Source organism: Mobula birostris, chromosome 4, assembly GCF_030028105.1.
Source record: "Mobula birostris isolate sMobBir1 chromosome 4, sMobBir1.hap1, whole genome shotgun sequence".
In the NCBI taxonomy this organism is placed as follows: Eukaryota; Metazoa; Chordata; class Chondrichthyes; order Myliobatiformes; family Myliobatidae; genus Mobula; species Mobula birostris.
In genome coordinates, this window is record NC_092373.1 from 20,288,523 (window position 1) to 20,308,326 (window position 19,804).

A 19,804-nucleotide genomic window follows, 5' to 3' on the forward strand; every position below is an offset into this window, starting at 1 on the left:
CTTGAAACTTTTTATTACTGTGCCCATGGTCTGCTCTTTATCAAATTACGGTATTGCTTTGCACTGTCGTAACCATATGTCATAATTATGTGGTTTTGTCAGTTTTAGTCTTGGTTTGTCCTGTGTTTCTTGTGATATCATTCTGGAGGAACACTGTAGCATTTTTTAACACATGCATTTCTAAATGACAATAAACGAGGACTGAGTGTCCTCATAATCTAATCTAATCTAACAATCTAAATAGTGTGTGCTGGGTGGTATCAGGGTGTTCAGGAGTCTCACAGCCTGTGGGAAGAAGCTGTTACCCAGCCTACCAGTCCTTGTTCTTATACTGCGGTACCTTCTGCCTGACAGTAGGAGTCAGTGAGACTGTGGGATGGATCTGAGTGGCCCTTGACAATGCTGAGGGTTCTGTGGATGCAGTGCTTCTGGTACGTGTCCTGTATTGGGGCGCAGGAGACAGAGGTATGTTTTCATCTCTCTCACCTGCCTAGATGGGATCGGTGATTGTTGATCAATATGTAAATGAGTGAAGGGGTATTTATTATTTCGAGATACAGTGTGGAACAGGCCCTTCTGGGCCAATGAGCTGCACCATCTATTTAACTCTAGCCCAATCACAGGACCAGCTATAGTCATCTAACCAGCACATCTTTGGACTGTGGGAGGGAACCGGAGCATCCAGAAAAACCCATGTGCCCATGGGTAGGATGTACAATTTCTCAGAGATGCCGTCGGGATTAGACTGTGAACTCTGACCCCCCTGGCTGTAATGGCATCATGTTAGCTGCTACGCTACTGCATCATCAGTATAAAAGACAAATTTCCTCTCTTCACAGACACTGACCGACTGAACAGGGTGACCCAAGAGTCATAGGGTCACTCAACATGGAAACAGCCTTCTGCTTCTAAGTCTGTCCTTGGCCAGAGGTGTATCATTAAAAATTAACTGGCCATTTCGCGGCCATGTTGTTGGGTTAAATCGAGGACAAGTTTAGATTGTGGAGGGTTGGAGTGAGTGTTATGTGTCATGGAGTCATAGAACACTAAAGCACAGAAACAGGCCCTTCGACCCATCTAATCCGTGCTGAATATGCCCTTCTGCCTGATATAATTAACCTGCACCCAGACAGATAGCTCCACACCCTGTAGTTATCCAATTTTCTTTTAAATGTTGAAATCAAACCCATATCCGCCACTTCTGCTGTTAGCTCATTCCACACACACTCATCACCCTCTGAGCGAAGAAGTTCCCTCTCAAGTTCCCCTTAAACACTTCACCTTTCACCTTTAACCTATGACCTCTTGTTCTAGGTCATTTCCCGCCCCCCCCCCCCAACCACCTCAGTGGAAAAAGCCTGCATGCATTTACCCGTTCTCATAATTTTGTATAATTTTGTGGGTATTAGTTGAGTAAAAAGATATTGCATAGGCTTCAGGGTAAGAAGATCTTAGAATGTGTCTTCAAAGCTGGGATAAATTTGAATGGTGGTACCTGTAAGGAAATGCAGAGCAAATATTGGTTTTGTGTTTACAAAAAAAGAAAACATAACCTGTAGGTGTAAAGTTGGTGCTCCACGTGGTTCCACGGGATTCCCACATGAATCTCTCTGATCCTGGCATCAGCCTTTCAAGAGCCTGGATAGCTCAGTCGGTAGAGCATCAGACTTTTAATCTGAGGGTCCAGGGTTCAAGTCCCTGTTCAGGCGTTGTATTGCCAAGATGTTTTGGTTTGAAGGTCTCATTTCTGAGCTATACAACTCTATGAGAACTGTATTGCTAGATTGCCAGTTTTTGTGGTCACCTCCATTTCAGTTAGTGTCAGGGTGCTTTGGCTGACAGGCGGCTCTGAGGAGGTGCTGCTGCCCCAATGCCAGTGTGCTCCAAAGGGGCAGTGCTACAGCAAGCAGCTGCTCATTTCTCCATTCCAGCTTTCTTTATTCCTGCTCTCTGTTCTCGCCCACCCCCAGCCTTTTCACTCAGTGCTGGAGCGTTTTAAAGGAGTGACCTTTGCAAGACCTCCTTATCAGTTGGAAACTATGACAAGGAGGAGAGAATTGCTCACCCTGGAAAGAAATTCCGAGACAGCAAGTAATTGCTTGCTTCTAAATCGTGCCAGAGTGCTGCGATAATCTTGGGTAGCCTTTATTTAAGAAATAAATTTAGCAGGGTCTTGTCAGAGTTGAAACCTTACTGATGAAGATGGATTGCATGTCGCATTGTGTTAAATTCACTTACAAGGAGCTTTGGATTTTAGCAAAATGGTCAGAATGGCGTAAATTCATAAAAGAATATACAAGGAAGATGAGACTGCACAAAGTATTTTCTCCAGTGTTAGCCATGCTTTTGTAGGATAGACCTTATTAAACAGGAGAGAGTGGAGGGAAGATTTGCGACAATGCTGCCAGGACTTAAAGGCCTGAGTTATAGGGAGAGGCTGGGCAAGCAAGGACATTATTCCTTGGAGCATAGGAATTTGAGGGGTGATCTTAGAGGTGTATACGATTGTAAGGACTATAGATAGGGTGAGCACATATAGTCTTTTTCTGAGGGAGCGTGAACTGAAAACTAGAGGCAGATATTTAAGGTGAGAAGTGAGGGATATAAAAGGGACTTGTGGAGCAACTTCTTCATGCAAAAGGTGGTGCCTATGTGGAGCAAGCCGCCAGAGGAAGTGGCTAAAACTGGTACAATAACAGCACTTAAAGATCTTTGGAGAAGTACAGGGATAGGAGGGGCGTAAATAGATCAGGACCAAATGTGGACAAGTGGGATTAGCTTGGTGGGCAGCTTGGTCAGTCTGGACCAGTCAGGCTAAAGGGCCTGTTTTCAGCCTGTGTTACTTTATTACTCTATGAGCAAGCTACCTAGCAGAGACATCATGTGTGAATTCATTGTTAGCAGTTTTAAAAAAAGATATCCTCATGCCTTGTGGATGTACAGTTAAGCAAGTGCCTTATGTACAGCCACTGCATCTTCTTGGTCGCGAAATCTTTGGGAGTAAAACACAGTTTATTCCCCTGCTTTGTATAATGAAGCACATGAGAAGTACGAAGACGAATGGACCATTTTGTCTCTCAAGTGTGATCTACCATTTGATTATTCATCTGCGCTGAACTGAGACTAAAACTGTGGCCTTCAACCAATGGACTCCTGGACCTGCTGCAGATCTGAATGTTAGTTGCTAGCTTTTATTGTTCACATGATTTGAGTTTTTTTTCTGCACATTGAGTGTTTGACTATTTAAAAAAATGGTTGCTATTGGGTTTCTTTGTTTTATGGTTGCCTGTAAGGAGATGAATCTCTGTGAGGATATGATGTACGTACTTTGAACTCTGGTAAGATCAGGGGTGGTCAGATCTAGGTCCCCATTCTCCTCCCTGTACTCTATAACCTTTGACTCATTTTAAACCTGAGCAAAAGGTTGGAAATTTATGTAAGGTAACAACTTAAATCCTATAGTAGCTTTAACCCAGGTAAAATAGCACAGGAGGAATGGCGCCAGACCTTATGTAACTCCTTGGGCAGGAAACCAACAGCTTGGCAAAACAGGTGGAGTTTAAGGGAGAGTGGCTTCAAAGTAGAGATGCTGGGAGGTGTAGGGAGAGGTTTCGAGCGATGAGGGCTTTACCGGCTGCAGGCAGTGCTGGAGAGATGCAGAAGCCAGGATTCAAGGCGTGCGGAGATCGAACACATTGGCCCTTTGGCCTGAAATGATGGGCCAAACTAATTAGACAAGTAATTAATGCCTAACTAAATAAATGCAATCTACCCACACAAGGTCCATATCCCTCCATTCTCTGCACATTCATGAGCTTATCAGAGAGCCTCTTTCATATTTGCTTCTATAAGTACCCTTGGCAGCACATTTCATACACCCACTACTCTCTGTGTAAGAGAACTTGCCCTTCTCATCTCCTTTGAAGTGAACCCGCTCACTCTAATTTCTTGAGTGGAAGGATCTATTCCTATTTCGTACTGTTCGGTGTTCTATATTATAGTAAGGGGGATCTTTACTGAAACATGTAAGATCTTGGGGATCTTGATAAGGTGGATTTGGAGGGGATGATTCTGCATGACAGAGAACCTATATGTGGGAGTTAATGTTTGATAACAAGGGTCATCCTCTTCAGAAAGAGACAAAGTAACCTTTTCCTTCCAAAGAGTCATGGGTCTTTGGAAGACAAGGGCAGTGAAAGGAGAGGCAGAAGGCAGTGGTAGATAGATTCATGTTAATTGACGGGATGAAGGGTTACTGGGGTAGATGGGAATGCAGGAGGTGAGAAGTTAATTACATCAGTGAATAGCAGAGCAGTCAAATGTCCACCCCTGCTCTGAATTTACACTTGAATCATTGGCTGTAAACATTTTGGGATGACCTGAGGTGCTAGGTAAAGGGAAGCATCGAATAATGTAGCTGTTATACTCATCTTTACACCCATCTATAATAAGGCCGAGATTAGTGGTCTAAGGATACTCATAATCCTGGCTACTACAAAACTCCCTAAATGAAGTCATTTATATGGCGCATCTCCCAATTACAGGATGCCCCAAGGTACATTCGAACGTAGGACAGTACAAAGCAGTATAGGTCCTTTGGTTCATGATGTTGTACTGACCTTTTAACCTATTCTGAGATCAATCTAGTCCTTCCTTCCCACATAACCTTTCATTCTTCTTTAATCCAAGTGCCTGTCTAAATATACCTAATGTATGTGCCTCTTCTAGCAACCCTATCAGCATGTTCTACATACCCACCACTCTCTGTGTTAAAAAAAAGCCCTCCTATACTTTTCTCCAATCACCCTAAAATTATGCACCCTTGTATTAGCCACTTTTGCCCCCTGAGAAAAAGTCTCTGGCTGTTCACTCTGTCTTTAACCCCTACTATCTTGTACATCTCCATCAAGTCGCCTTTCATCCAAAGACAAAGCCCTGGCTTGCTCAACCTGGGGTAGTGGTTAGCACAATTGCTTTTCTGTGTCAGTGATCAATGATTGGATTTCAATTCCCACTGCTGTCTGTAAGGAGCTTGTATGTTCTCCACATGACCGTGTGGGTTTCCTCCAGGTGCGCCGGTTTCCTCCCACAGTCCAAAGACGTAGGGTTAGGGTTAAAAAGCTGTGGGCATGCTGTGTTGGCGCTGAAGCGTGGTGACACCTGTGGGCTGCCCAGCACAACCCTCTCCAATTTAATTTGACCTAAATGACACATTTCACTGTAAGCCAAGCCGTTGGGTATACTTAAAGCGGCGGTTGGTAGGTTCTTGATTAGTAAGGATTTGGAGTAGGCGACAGGAGGGAAGCTGGAAGCCAGGAGCAGATGGGCAGTGATCTGGCCACCACTGCCGGCCCACCAACTGGAGAGTGTCGTGGTTACGGGTCGAAACACTCGGTGAAGGTTGGGAACCACCTGATGACATCTGCTCCTGGCTGAAGGCTATGGTTACCTTATAAAGTAACTGGAGAATGCACCCTAACAGGTGTATGCAACAAGTCAAAGGCAGGGGTTTGAGAGGGATGATAAATTAGCCATGATAGAATGCTGGAGCAGACTTGACGGGCCAAATAGCCTAATTCTGCTCCTTTGTCATACGATCTTATTGTCTTGTGGTATGTTTTGATCCTTCGATGTACATGTGACAAACAAAGCTAATCTTTAACTTTTTCCTTGCTTAGCTAAGTACGTTGGAACCGGTAGCATGCTATATCAAATGCAGTCACTGCAATGGTGCAGGAAATAACTGCCCCTTTAAACAAATGATTTACCCTCCGCTTGCCGCTGGCAGGTTTCTCATTATAGATTTGCGATTGGAAGGGTTTTGGCCCCCGTCACTCTACGGCAACAAAGGAGATCTTGTCTCTCTTTAAATGGAATGTACGTGTGTTGCCTCAGTTCAGCCTGAGTTTAGTATTTGAGAAAATTATATGCAGAAATGGTTATGTGAATCTGTCGTTGTATGAATGGTTGTTTTGTATTGTCTGCATACTTGTATTCTTGTATTTTACAATCTGGTCCTGGTCAAAAGCACTCTGTATTCAGAACAATGGTTGTAAATGTGTCCTTTTAAAAAAAATGATTAGAGGTGGGTGGGTGATTGGTCCTAAATTTACCAGAGGTGGTCAGTCTGAGGTGCCCCTCGAGAAAGAAAGGATTTGCCTTTCAGGACCCGGGCCAATCTGTGTTCAGCAATCTAGAATGAAAGGATAACTAATTTATTTTATTGATGTTGATTAAAGATTAAATATTGGCTCCAATGCAGGAAAGGAGTGCCCTTGTTAGAATAGTATCATGGGATATTTATACCTGGACAGATCTTGGATGAATGTGCCATTTGAAAGATTAGAGCAGCATTCCAACAGTATCCCATTAGTAGTATCACCATTGTCATGAGCTCAGAGAGGCCATAGATTTATTTCAGCCAATTTACACAGGAAAGTATAGCTATATGTCCTTATTCATAGCATTCACATCATTAAAGCTAGGCCCTCGCATATTCACACAAGAGATTCTGTGGCTGCTGGAAATCCAGAGTAACACACACAAAATTCTGGAGGAAATGAGCAGATCAGGCAGCATACATGGAAAGGAATAAACAGCCGACGCTTTGGGCCAAGGCTTTTCATCACAACTGGAGAGGAAGGGGGAAGAAGTCAAAATAAGAAGGTGGGGAGGGGAAGGAGTACCAGCTAGAAGGTGATTGGTGAGGCCAGGTGAGGGAAAGAGTGGGTGGGGGAGGGGGGATGAAGTGAGGAGCTGGGGGGTGAGATGGAAAAAGTAAAGGGCTGAAGAAGAATGAATCTGATGGAGAGGACAGGGATAGGGGCACGAGGGGGAGGTGATAGGCAGATAGGGAGAAGAGGTGACATAAGAGATGACTCAGAGTGGGGAGTGGGAAAAGGGGGAAATTACTGGAAGTTAGAGAAATATATGAGATTCAGATTCATTTACAGATCCATAATAATTGGGGGTTGTGAGTAACCCAACAGCAGTTATTGAAGTTGTAAAAATTGAAATCTATTTCAGTGACATGAGCAACTACCTGGCCTCAGTCCTGTGCTGAACAATCCCATCATTTTTGTTTGGTGACAGGTCAGCTGAATGTCCAATACAGTGTTGAATAAACAGAACACTGAACTAAATGGAAAGTGTATACTGTAGTCAGGTTTTAGGTCGGTTTTAATTTGGGAAAGGTGGGGTGGTGGGGGAGGAGGTCTTGGCAGCTTCCATGGAAACAGGTCCTAAAGTAGCAGCTTACTGGCAGACGGTGATTTATACCGGGGCTGATAAAGTGGCAAACAGCAGCTGTGCTGAGTGCTTGGTGCAAGGTTGGGGAGCGGGGAGAATATAGGGGAGGGCTCTGGGATGCGGATGGGGGGGATGGATTGGAGCCACCCATGGTGCTTTGCAACAGCTGTCAATGCCGGGGAGAGCTGGATCTGAGTTCGCGACAGGCCAGGAATATTTTAGGAGCACTCTAATAATATACTCATAAAATAGTGCTGTGAATGTGGCAAACCCTTCACATTTGCTAGTGAGACTGCACTGAAAGTTTTATATCTGCTTCAGACTGGCTTTAGATTGGTGCGTGCATTCAATTTAGCATATTTAGTTTCAACAAAAAATGAGCCTGGTTTCTCAGGAAACACTCCTGGTTTCTCCTTAAACACTCATTAGAGTGTTATTACAAACACACACACACAGAACGTGTTCATTTTATGAGGCACTGAGTGACGAAGGGCATATTTGCATTTATGACATTGTTGACTTGGGAGGACTGTCAGTCACATTGCATGATTGGAACACGCCCCTTGCAGCTACATCTCCTTTGACCTGCCCCACAATCCCCGCATGAGTCACTCCACATCAACCTATTTATGGTGCACCTCCCATAGCCTGTCAGATAGCACACTATTTCTTTGTTATCTGTTGAATGATTCACCCCTTTTTTCATTTTCTCTTGCGTGGTTAATAACTGATCAAGGGAACTGTTTAAAGAAAATTAACACGGCACGTTGACCCGGCAAGCCATTTTCCAGTGGCTTGCTGGCAGCGCCGTCCTTGGGATTAGCACTTCATTCCCAGAAACTGCTGGGCAATTCTAGAAAGCCTGAACTCTTCACTGAGCCATGAAGTATTGTTGCAGCTCCATAAAACCCTGGTTAGACCACACTGGGGGAATTAAGTTCAGTTCTGGTGCCTCATTGTAGGAGAGATGTGCAAGCTTTAGAGAGGGCGCAGAGGAGATTTGCCAGGATACTGCCTGGATTAGAGAGCATGTTTTACAAGGACAAGTTCAGTGAGCTACAACTTCTCTCTTTGGAGCGAAGGAGGATGCAAGGTGACTTAAAAGAGGTGTACAAGTTGATAAGAGGCATAGATCAAATGGGCATCCGGAGGCTTTTTCCCAGGATGGAAATGGCTAATACAAGGGGGCACAGTGATAAGGTGACTGGAGGAAAGTATAAGGAGGGGTTTGCCAGAGATAAGTTCTTTTCACAGAGACTGCGAGTGAGTGGACTGTCCTGCCAGGGGTGATGATAGAGGCAGATACACTAGGAATGTTTAAGACAGGCACATGGATGAAAGAGAAGCGGAGGGCTATGTAGGATGGTAGTGTTAAATCACAGCATCATGAATGGCATGTATTGTGCTGTACTGTTCTATGTTCTTTGTTGATGTATAGATGAACTGTACTTCTATGCTTCTTGAAGTTGGTGCATTTTGCTCCGGCATGTTACTTGGTTGTATGTTTTTGAAGTTTGGGGGAAAAACCGGTGTACCCGTAGGAAACCCACATGTCTATGGGGAAAACGTAAAACCCCTTACAGATAGCGGTAGGAATTAAACCCCGATCTCGATCCCAGGTGCTGTAAAACGTTGTGCTTAGTGGAACTGGCCACCAGGATTCAGCAAAGCCTGTGATTTGACACCAAAAATGTTCAGATTAATCAGCTTATGTGACTGATAGATATACCTTAAATGAAAAGCAACCTTTCTTTGGAAACACATCGGATATGGTGGAGGAGCATGAGGCTAACCATTGAGTTCCTTTGGGTTCTAGTGAAAAGGGTGCTGTGGTCAGGAGAGAGTGATGGATGCTGTTAGCCCCCGGTACGTGGACAGGTGCCGGGTGTAAGGTGACTTATCCAGAACTGCAGAGTGAAGAGAACTGACCACGTGCCTGATATCACCCGTCAGTCGCCGCCCACTCATGACCTCAGTGGGCGAGGAAGACAGAAGGGAGAAATGCATGTCCCACCAGCTCCTGACAGCTGCATACAATGCTGATCTCCATTTCTTTCCATGACTGCCTTATCCATTCCCTGGGGCTTTTTACCGTCTTCCTTTGAAGCTCAATTAGCATGCTTCTGTTCAAAGGCACGTCCATCTCGAGCCGAGTCTGATGCATCCTTGCCAATCGAAGCAGCTGTTCTAGGAGGAGTTTCCTCAGCTTCTCACTGATTCAGTCAGCGGCCATGTGGACAGGATTATTGAAGTATACTCATTATCCGCCAAGTTTACACAGGAAGTGGAGCAGCGCGCTCAGTCCTGAACACCCCATTATACGAACGTTGCAGAACTTTAGAAATGGTGCAGAAGAGGTCTCCCAGGATATTGCTTTGGTTCCTTCTTTGTTAGCCCTTTTACCTCTTCCAGTATATCTCCCAGTTTGCTTATGCCATTTCCCCACCCACCTTCCTCCTCACCTGGTTTCACCTGTCACCTGCAAGCTTGTACTCCTTCCCTTCCCTCCACCTTCTGATTCTGATTTCTTCCGTTTTCCTGTCCAGTCCTGGTGAAGGATCTCAGCCTGAAACATGAACTGCTTATTCCCCTCCATAGGCCCTGCCTAACTTGTCGAGTTCTTCCGGAATTTTGTGCGCAGCGATGAAAGGGCATGTGCTAGGAGGGGAGGGCGGGCAAACCTGGGTTGCTTTTTCTGGAGCGATAGTGGCTGAGAGCGGACACGAGAGAAGTTTATAACGTTGGAGGCATGCAACCAACAGCCAATATTTTTTGCTGGGGTCAAAGTGTCAAATAGAGGACATGCATTTAAGGTGAGGGAAAGTAATTTCACAGGAGATGTGTGGGTCAGGTTTTTTACACTGAGTGTTGGTTGCATGGAATGTGTTGCCAGTGGTAGTGGTGGAGGGAAGAAGCTCTTGGATAGGTACATGAAACTGCAGCAAATAGAGGGATATGAATCATGTGTGGGCAGAAGGGATTAGTTTAATTAGGTAACATTATCTTAATTAGCTTGGCATAACATCGTAGGCAAAGGACCCATTCTATGTTCAATATTCTAAGTGCAACTTTCAGCCCCTTGAACCTATGCCTTCATTAACTAAGATGGTGGCTTTAACTAGTTGCATATTCCTAGTTAACACCGATCCATTGAACTTCGTTTTTGAAAATTACCCAAAGTTGTCCACAATGCCAAAGGGAAAAGGAGCGGAATGAAATTTCTCACTGACGGGTGGTCTGCAACACGCTCGTTCTCGTTGTCGATGGAACTTCAGTGGGAAACGTGTTGAGCAATTTGTAATGGAACACTTCTTGGGGCTGTAATCTATCACTGTCCAGATTGTGCACAATTTCGGTTCTGTCTGTAGGTTTTCCCCAGGTCTTTGGAGACACTGGGACCGATTGTATCTGAGAGGAAAGTTGCAGGAACATTTGACCCGCATTTCCACTGCCTCTGTGAACTAACCTTTGTTTCTTCAATGAGCTGGGGAAACTGTGTACTCCTCTCTGATCATTACCAATGGGTATCTCCTGTTAGATGTGTGCCAGGCAAGGCAAAATGATTTTAATCTAATGTGTGCCAACAACATTGGACGCTCCTTGACATTGTTTCTTTATCAGTCGGTATCTTCTATTTTGTTGTGCTCTGTTTTCTGCCGAGCACTGCAGGCATGCTATTGTTGGCGTCGGAATGTGTGGCGACACTTGTGGGCTGGCCCCAGCACATCCTTGGGTTGTGTTGGTTGTTACTGCAAACAACACATTTCTCTGTATGTCTCAACGTACATGAGATAAATCTGAATCTGAATCAGTTTCCTGCTCTGTGCACTGTTCCACAGTCAGTTATCAAATTACATATTGGCATGTCGTGTAGAGTGCTAGAACACTACAGCACAAAAACAGGTCCTTCGGCCGATCTGGTCTGCGCTGAACCAGCAATCTGCCCAGTCCCATTTAACCTGCACTCACACCATAGCCCTGCATAGACCTCTGACCCATGTCCCTATCCAAATTTCTCTTAAGTGTTGAAACCAACCCCACATTCACCACTTGCGCTGGCAGCTCGCTCCGCACCCTCATCACCCTCTGAGTGAAGAAGCTCCCCCTCATGTTTGCCTTAAACATTTTACCTTTTTCCTTAACCTATGACTTCTTGTAGTCTCACCCAACATCAGTGGAAAAAATCCTGCTTGTATTTACCCTATCTATGCACCTCATAATTTTGTATACTTCTATCAAATCTCCCCTCAGTCTTCTAATTCCAGGGAATAAAGCCCAAACCTATTCAAACTTTACCTATAATTCAGGTCCTCAGGTCTCAGCAATGTCCTGGTACATTTTCTCAGTTTTCTTTCAATCTTATTTACATCCTTCCTCCGGTAGGCGACACAGTACTCCAAATTGGGCCTCACTAACATCTTATACAGCTTCAACATTACACCCCATCTCGTGTACTTGATACATTGATTTACGAAGGCTGGTGGCGCAGTGAGATCAGCGCCAGGCTCAAGAACGGAGGTTCCCGAGTTCGATCCAGAGACAGACCGCTCCTGAGCGCGCTCTCCATCCGTGCTGGGTTGATGTCGAGCTCACAACTCGACCTCGTAAAAAAAAACACTGCCACCTCCAGTTTAAATTCCCACGCGGAATATTGTGGAGGATCAAATACCCAAACCCAAACCCAATCACTATAAAGCTACCTCGAGATTAGAGCCAGGCAGACAAGGAAGCAGTTTTTCACTTAATTTGGCATGGAGGTCTGACCCTCCTTCAAAGGGATAATTTAACTGGCACTTTCAAGTAGATTTCTGTTAAGGAACGGATCTTAAGCTAAAGTGGGTGAAGAGGGGATGAGGCATGGATCAGTCATGAGCTAACTGAGAGGTGGCCCAGGCTTGAAGAACTGATTTGCCCACCCTTGTGGGAGGGGGCCTTTGCTGAATGTGGGTGTGGGAGAGCTTACTGCAGCACAGCGTTGGTTTTCTGAGCTCCACTGTTACGCTCACTCCTCACTTCTCAGTAAACTCAGCCTTTATGGGAGGGAGAGGACTTCAGCCACCTCTGCTCCGCTTCAGACCTGGTTTAACAATGTGATGAGTTCACGTTTCTTTGTCATGGGCGTACATATCCAGGGTACAAATGCCATGAAATTGAGCTCTTTGCAGCAGTAGCAGCACAGTATATTACAAACATGACAGCCACAACTGATGTAAACCTAACTTAAATTCCACATAACTTGCGCAACAAAGTTGACAGGAGTTAACACATTCGAACATGCTGAAGGAACACATCAGGTCAGGCAGCATCTGTGGAGGGGAATAAACATTTGCTGTTCGGGCTGAGACCCTTCATCAGGACTGGAAGGGAAGGGGGTAGAAGCCAGAATAAGAAGGTAGGGAGGAGAGGAAGAATTACAAGATAGCAGGTGACAGGTGAAGCCAGGTTGGTGGGGGTGGGGGGGGGAATGAAGTAAGAAGTTGGGAGGTGTTAGGTGGAAAAGATAAAGGGCTGGAGAAGACAGGGTCTGATAGGAGAGAAGAGTGGATCATAGGAGAATAAACAGAATAAAAAGGAAAATAAATTGAATGAGGCATGTGACTACAGGTTAAGCGCAATGGACTTTGTTACTCCTCAGCATTTTCCACAAAATGACACATTTTATTCAAAGAATAGTTTATTGGGCATTCACCCCTTATGCCTCAGTACTTGTGTCTCGCACTCAATCGTTCATTTTCACTTTGTGTAGGCCTGATTCTTGGCTCCTACTGCGTCCAGGAAATGGTTTCCTAAATGCTGAAGGGCCAAGGTAATGTAGACCTGGACAGGATGCTCCCAATAGCGGGAAGGTCTAGAACCAAAGGGCATGGCCTCAGAATACAAGGACGTCTCTTTAAAACAGAGATGGGGAGGAATTTCTTCAGGCAGACAGTGGTGAAAATTATTTTCACTGATGGTTGTGCAGGCCGTCATTGGGTATATTTAAAGTGGAGGTTGAGAGGTACTTGATTTGAAGGGTGTCAAAGGTTATGGGGAGACGGTGTGAGAATAGGTTGAGAGGAAAAATAAATCAGCCGTGATTGAATAGCGGAGCAGACTCAATGGGCTGGATGGCCTATTTCTGCTCTTCTGTGTAATGGTCTTATTACCTTATTTTTCATAATCTTTTATTGTTCCATCTTTAGGCTTGGTACAGTTTAGAACTGAGATCCTCCCATCCCCTAAAGGCCACAGCTTAGTTCCAGCTCCCGGATAGATCCTGGGCCCCTGCCATAGGCCTCCTTTAAGACGGGGGCTGGTGAACTCTACTGACCCCACCGCCCGCAAACCCCTCTCCGCCCGAGGGGACAGGCTGGTGACTCCTCAGCCTCGACATTCTTGCCGTGCCCTGCGTTGCAGGCAGGCAGCTGTGGAACACCTGTTGGAGGGGAATGCGCTGAGACTTGCTGCTGCTCAAGAGAGATGGAGATGTGGGGGGTTGGTCTTTGGTTAGTGCTGCAGGTCCAGTTGCTGTGGTGACTGAGCCTTTTCTTTCTTTACATAAGTAATGGTGCTGATACACAGTTGACAGAATGGTTTAAACTCCGGGTATAAAGAAGAAACTACACATCCTCTTTGGCGTAAAGCAGCCAAGGGGCTAATACAAGAACGAACGTTCGAGTCATTGTGGAAAACTTGTCTCAACCATTTGTGTCATGTTATTAAAATAGGTGGTGGAACAGGTGTTAGCTCTTTGCTTACATACCACAAGCATCCACGGTAAAATATTCCTTTAACTTGATCTATATACTTTGTGTAATCCGATCCTATAATACTTCTATACCAGTGGCTTCCATTCTTCTTCCCCGTTCAGGTCAATGCAACCAGGTGGCCAGTAGCTATGTGTTTATTGAGGTGAAGGTCCTGGATAGAATTGATGAGAAAATGTGTCCTCTTGTAGGAGATTGAGAGGGAGGTAATGGTGGTGCAGAGACCAGTGGAATTTGAGGAGAATATTTCTGTTACAGCATGTTCTCATGATCTGGAATGTGCTGGCAGAGGGATCATAGAAATCAGAATCAGGTTTATTACCACTGATACACAGAGCTGTACAAAAGTCTTAGGCATCCTAGATTTTTAAAATATGGTTTCAGATAGTGTGGCCTCCACAGAGCCCTGATCTCAACATCATCGAGGCTGTCTGGAATTATCTGGAGAGATAGAAGCAACTGAGATAGCCAAAGTCTGTAGAAGTGTGGCAAGTTCTCCAAGATACCTGGAACAAACTACCAGCCAATTTTCTTATTAAACAGTATGACAGTGTACCTAAGGGAACTGATCTAGCTTTAAAGGTAAAGGGTGGTCATAACAAATACTGATTTGAGTTTTTTTTTTACTGTTTACTGTTCTTTAGAGCAATTTCTTTATATTTAGAAACTTCTCTTTTCATTACTTTTGAAAATATCTTTGCTTTACAGAATATTTTTTACATGTGCCAAAGACTTTTGCACAGTACTGTATGTCATGCAATTTGTTGTTTTGTAGCAGCAGTAGAGCGCAAGACAAAAATTTCTGTAAGTTACAATAAAAATAAATCAATAGTTAAAAGAGGAATAGTAAGGCAGTGTTCGTGGGTGATTTAGAAATCTGATGGTGGAGGGGAAGAAGCTGTTCCTTAAACATTGGATATGAGCCTTCATGCTTCTGTACCTTCTCCTCGATGGTTGCAATGAGAAGAGGGCATGTCCCAGATGGAGAGGGTCCTTAATTATGCATGCCACTTTCTTGAGGCACCACGTTTTGAAGGTGGATATGGTAGTGCCCACGATGGAACTGACCAGGCCTACAATACTCAGCGATCCTGTGCAATGGCCCCTCCGTACCAGGTGTTGATGCAACCAGCCAGGACGCTCTCCACCATACATCTGTAGAAACTTTCCAGAAACTTTGGTGAAGTACGAAATCTCCTCAAACTCCTAACGTAGTATTATCACTGGTGTGCCTTCTTTGTGATTGCATCAGTGTGCTGGGCCTAGGATCATTCCCATGAGGTGTTGACACTCAGGACCTCGAAGCTGCTCGCCCTTTCCAATGCTGAGCCTGCAGTGAGGATTGGCATGTGTTCTCTGTAGGAAACACGAGCTGGAACAGGCCATACTGGCTCTCGAGGCTGCTCTGCCATTTTTTGGTCCAACTTTGCAGTGAGAAATCCTAGCCCTGCCCATAATCCATAACTTCCTGACCATCCAAGACACTGGAAGCAGGTTCATAGACATATGAAACAGAGAACATTACAACTCAGTACAGGCCCTTTAGCCCACAATGTTGCGCCAACTTTTTAACCTACTCTAAGATGAATCTAACCCTTCTGCCCTACATAGCCCTTCATTTTTCCATCATCACTACCATGCATCCTCCACTCTGTTTAAAGAACTTACCTCTGACATCCCTCTTATACTTCCCTTCAATCACCTTAAAATTATTCCCCCTCCTATTAGCCACTTACGACCTTAGAAAAAGTTTCTGGCTGTCCGCTTGATCTATGCCTCTTGTACACCTCTATCAAATCACCTCTCACCCTTCTCCACTCAAAATAGAAAAGCTGGAGATTGTCCAACCTATTTTCATAAGCCATGCCCTCCAATTCATGCAGCATCCTGGTAAATTTCATCTGCACCCACTCTAAAGCTTCCACATCCTTCCTATAATAAGGCGACCAGAACGGAACACAATATTTCAAGTGTAGTCTAACTAGAATTTTACAGAGCTGCAACATTACCTCATGGCGCTTGAATTCAATGCCATGACAAATGAAGGTCAATACACCATACACCTTCCTCACAACTCTATGAAAAGGAAGCTTTAAAGAAGGAAGTGGATAGGGACAAAAGAAAGGCAAGGGCTAGAAGACCTTTAAGAAACGATTAAGGAAATTGGAGTAATTGCACAACAAATTCATAGTGCTGGCACAGGAAAAATGGGACAAATAGCCTACAGGCTGTAAAATGGTATTGATCACAAGGACTTGGTGCCAGCTATCCATTTCATTAACTGACCTCACAAGTCTATATCTCCCCCTTTGCCATCAGCACAGTCACAATTGAATCACAGAATATTTCTCACAGAAGCAGAACTTTGGCTCAGTGTGTCAATCACAAAAAGAGCCACCCTGCCAAATCCTGTCTTCCAGTACTCATTCTCCAGCATTGTGGGCAATTCCTCCTCAAGTATGCATCCAACTACTACCTCTGTATGAGAAGTGATGCTAAATCTACCAATGTTCAAGGCATTGAGTCCGAGACTCTTCGCCATCCTCTGCATGTAAAACACCTTTTTTTTCCCCTCATCTCTTCTCTCATCTTCTCTCTGATTACTTTAAAAATGTGCCCCCTAAATTTAAACCCTCACTTACCTGTGGGTGGTGTGGTGGAAATATGTCTCTACCAAAGGAGATGTAAGGAGCTCCTTCCCGCTGCTAGTCTATAGGTCACCCCCGGGTGAGGTGTAGCACCTGCTTTAGGCATCCCACCTCCCCCAACCCCCACCGATCAGGGTCACGTGAAGCCATGGGAGCAGGTGGTGGATGGTTGTATGAGCAGCTGGTGCATATCACAAGTCCTAGTTATGCAACCACTGACGCCAGGCAGACAATCTCTGAAGAATATTGATAAAGGCTGGGGTCACTTGTCTTGTAAAGACACTGCCAGAAGGCGTCAACGGCAAACCACTTCTGTAGAAAATTTCGCCAAATATAATCATGATCTTGGAAACCTACCTATTCTGTACAGAACTCTCATAATGTTACACATCTCTCCCCTACACTCCACTATGTTCCAGTGTGAACAAGTTTAGCTTAACCGACCAGTTTCCCCTTCATAGCAGCAATTGTAACTCTCCTATGGGGCCTCTTCAGCTTAATTTGAAGACTCGTCAGTCTGCCCTGTTCTGACTTGGGCCTTTTCCTCATGCTTCCAGATGCTTTCAGGAGGCAGAGCAGTGGTCTACATTTGATGAAAGGAGAGATTGGAGAGTAATAACTGAAAACTTGTTCAAAAATGTGAAATTTTGTTAAAGGTGGAGAGAGTTTGAGAGCAATTCTCTAGTAGACACATGGCTTCAGGACCTTCAGGTGCTGACTCGAATTATATAGAATTTCACAGGAAGGAAAGGCTATTTTGACTCAGCCAGCGAGGTTCAATAGGGCCCTCCTCCCACCAACCTCGATCTCACTTTGCTGGCATAAATTTTGCTGAACTACTATAGCTGTGTAGTGGAGAGTATATTGTACAGCCTGGTATGAGAACACCAATGCCCTTGAACGGAAAATCCTATGAAAAATAGTGGATACAGCTCAGTCCATCACAGTTGAAGCCCTCTCCACCTTTAAGCATATGTACACGACACGTTGTTGCAGGAAAGCAGCATCTGTTATCAGAGACCCCACCACCCAAGAAGTGCTCACTTCTCGCTGCTGCCATCAGGAAAAAGGTACAGGAGCCACTGGACTCTCACCACCAGGTTGACGAACAGTTATCACCCCTCAACCATCAGGCTCTTGAATGAAAGGGGAAAACTTCACTCAACTTCAGTCGTCCCATCATTGAAATGTTCCCAGAACATATGGTCTCACTTTTAAGGGCTCTTCATCTCATGTTCTCAATATTTATTGCTTATTTATTTATTATTATTATTTCTTACTTTTTGTATTTGCAGTTTGCTGTCTTTTGCACATTGGTTGAAAGCTCAAGTTAGCGCAGTCTTTCATTGATTCTTTGAACCTTTAAATAGGTTTGAACCAGCTGGCAGTCACTTAGTGTAAGCGATGGCAGACAGCAGAGATGATGCTGGAAAATTGGAGATAAAACAGAAAATGGTGGAAGTACTCAGCACGTTGGGCAGCATCTGTGGAGAAAGGAATGGAGTTAACATTTTGGGCCTGTCTTCAGAAGGGTCAGTGACCCAAAACTTAAATCTTTTTCTCTCCGTTCAGATAGTAGAGCATCTGCCTCACAGGCCCATAGATCTGCCTTCAATCCTGACTTTAGGAGCTGTCTGTGTGGAGTTTGCAAGTTCTCTCCGTGGCTGTGTGGCATTTCCCCAAGTGCCCTGGTTTTCTCTAGCACCCCAAAGCTGTGTGGCTGGGTAGGTTAATTCCCAATTGTAAACTGCCCTGGTGAGTGGTAGAATTCAGCAATTTTCCAGCAACTTCAGTATTTTCTTTTGCAGTGAAATGTATGTATGTATTTATGTATGTATGTATTTAATATGTATTTATGTATATGTGTATTTATGTATTTATTTATGTGTGTATTTAAGTATGTATTTATGTATGTATGTATTTAATATGTATTTATGTATGTGTGTATTTATGTATGTATGTATTTAATATGTATTTATGTATGTGTGTGTTTGTTCAGAGTTGCAGCATGGAGCAGATCCTTCAGACCCAATGAACCACATTGCCCAGAAACCCACCTATTTAGCCCTAGCCTAATTACCGGACAATTTACCATGACCAATTAACCTACTGACTGCTATGTCTTTGGACTGTGGGAGGAAAGCAGAGCACTTGGAGGAAACCCACACGATCATGGAGAGAATGTACAAACTCCTGACAGAGTTGAACTCTGACCTCTGGAATACCCTGATTTGTAATTGCGTTGTGCTACAGCTACTCTACTGTGGCGTCACCAGTCCTGACGAAGGGTCTCGGCCTGAAACGTGGACTGTTTGTTCCTCTCCATAGAGGCTGCCTGACCTGCTGAGTCTTGTGTGCTCCTGATTGTGAAATCCTCCAGCATTTTGTCTGTGTTGCTCTGGATTTCCTGCCTCTGCAGGAACCCTTGTGTCATTTTGTTTATATTAACCGATTACATTTCCCCCTTCGTACTTGAAAAGAGTTTCTCTCTGAGGGGTGGTCTGGAGTTCTCAAACTAAAAGGCTGATTCAGACAAAACTCTCAGGAGCTTGGCCGTGCAACTTGGAAAATAACACAGGAGAGTGGGTCTACTTTTCATTTTAATTGAGTTTTTTCTTGTGAAATCTATGTAACATTTATGTTTTTCATGTGCTCTCTATCTGATGCTCAGTGGCTGTGATGCTGCTGCAAACTCATTGCCCCTGTGCACCCATGTAGTTGTGCATCTGACAGTAAACTTGACTTTGACTTTGGGACAGCTCTTCTGGAGCTGGCATGGATTCACAGGTCCAATGATCCATGATGCAAACCTTGATGATTCAGGAACCTTAAATTAAACTACTGGGAAGTTTACATCAGCAGTTTTAATTCTGCTTGTTTGGGATGAAGCCCATAGTTGTCCCAGGAGGTCCACTCCACTTGCCTCAGTCTCAAGAAGTCTGGAACCATTCGGTAAGCCTGGCCTACCAAGTGTGGGCAGGGACACTGCTGAAAGTTAACTCGCTTAAATGTGTGTGGCTTGCCAGCCAGGAAGACCAGCCTTCCAGTGAGAGGCAAAACAGAAGCTGAGAGGGCGATGCGGATCTGTGGCAAGGGAGCCGAGGATCAGAGGTACAGCTTCAGAACACAAGGATGTTCCTTTAGATGAGGAATGTCTACAGC

At 44.6% G+C, this 19,804-nt stretch overlaps 1 protein-coding gene and 1 non-coding gene across 2 annotated transcripts in view; both read left to right on the forward strand.

Moving 5' to 3' along the window:
* Window positions 1-19,804, forward strand: part of wwtr1 (WW domain containing transcription regulator 1) — a 165,757-nt gene that overhangs the window by 87,954 nt on the left and 57,999 nt on the right. The window lies entirely within an intron of this gene.
* On the forward strand, window positions 1,637-1,709 carry trnak-uuu (transfer RNA lysine (anticodon UUU)). Its single transcript has one exon. It is a non-coding gene; the product is annotated as a tRNA-Lys (tRNA).